Below are 1,192 nucleotides of genomic sequence, written 5' to 3'. Positions count from 1 at the left end.
AGAATTGCATTAATTAATCTTAATTACATTAAGCTCACAGTAGCTAACAGTTTACATAAGCTTGTAATTTACTGCATACATGTAACATTAGCTCATTGTTCAAACAAATGCAAAATATGATCAGCCACTACAAGGTAAACGATACCAGCTAATGAGCTACCACATGAAGGTTAAATAGTACTGTAGACACACACGCTTCAACCAACATATGAAAAGTCATAACAACACCATTGATAAACGCCCACTAACACAGTAAAGGTAGGTGTTAGTGTGTTAAATGGTCAACAGTTGTCAGTTAAGACCATGACGAAGAAAGTACACCACTACAGTTACATAAGGTTCCTTTATGTTATGGTATGCTTAAATATACAATTGTGATGTTACCATGATAGGTTGAATAACTACTGGACTAGCCTAATGTTACTAGGACAGGTTGGATAACTACTAGACTAACCTAATGTTACCAGGACAGGTTGGATAACTACGGGACTAACCTAATGTTAACAGGACAGGTTGGATAACTACTGGACTAGCCTAATGTTACCAGGACAGGTTGGATAACTACTTGACTAACCTAATGTTACCAGGACAAGTTGGATAACTACGGGACTAACCTAATGTTAACAAGACAGGTTGGATAACTACTGGACTAACCTAATGTTACCAGGACAGGTTGGAAAAACTACTGGACTAACCTAATGTTACCAGGACAGGTTGGATAACTACTGGACTAACCTAATGTTACCAGGACAGGTTGGATAACTACTGGACTAACTACTGGACTAACCTAATGTTACCAGGACAGGTTGGATAACTACTGGACTAACCTAATGTTACCAGGACAGGTTGGATAACTAGTGGACTAACTACTGGACTAACCTAATGTTACCAGGACAGGTTGGATAACTACTGGACCAACCTAAAGCTTTCTCCTTCTGTCTGCAGTCTGAAAGCAACACCATCAGCGGCAGCTGTGTCTGATCGCCGCTTCATGTTGAATTTACTTTTTGAATGTTTGAATAAATGTTATAATGAAGATACACATATCGTTAATGTCTTTTTAGAGCTTGTATACCTAAAGAGTTACTATTAAAACAGGTAGCATCTGAATTTAATTATTCAGTTAGAAGCTTCCTGTGTCCAGGTCATAATTTGATGGAAAATTAGACATTGAAAAACAGTTTATATTATA

General features: G+C 37.4%; 1 protein-coding gene across 1 annotated transcript in view; it reads left to right on the top strand.

Moving 5' to 3' along the window:
* LOC116699831 (potassium voltage-gated channel subfamily H member 6) overlaps window positions 1-1,192 on the top strand; it is a 142,747-nt gene that overhangs the window by 19,722 nt on the left and 121,833 nt on the right. The gene's annotated exons all lie outside the window — the stretch shown is intronic.

Source organism: Etheostoma spectabile, chromosome 12 (genome assembly GCF_008692095.1).
Source record: "Etheostoma spectabile isolate EspeVRDwgs_2016 chromosome 12, UIUC_Espe_1.0, whole genome shotgun sequence".
Lineage (NCBI taxonomy): Eukaryota > Metazoa > Chordata > Actinopteri > Perciformes > Percidae > Etheostoma > Etheostoma spectabile.
This window is presented reverse-complemented; position numbering and strand designations above follow the sequence as displayed.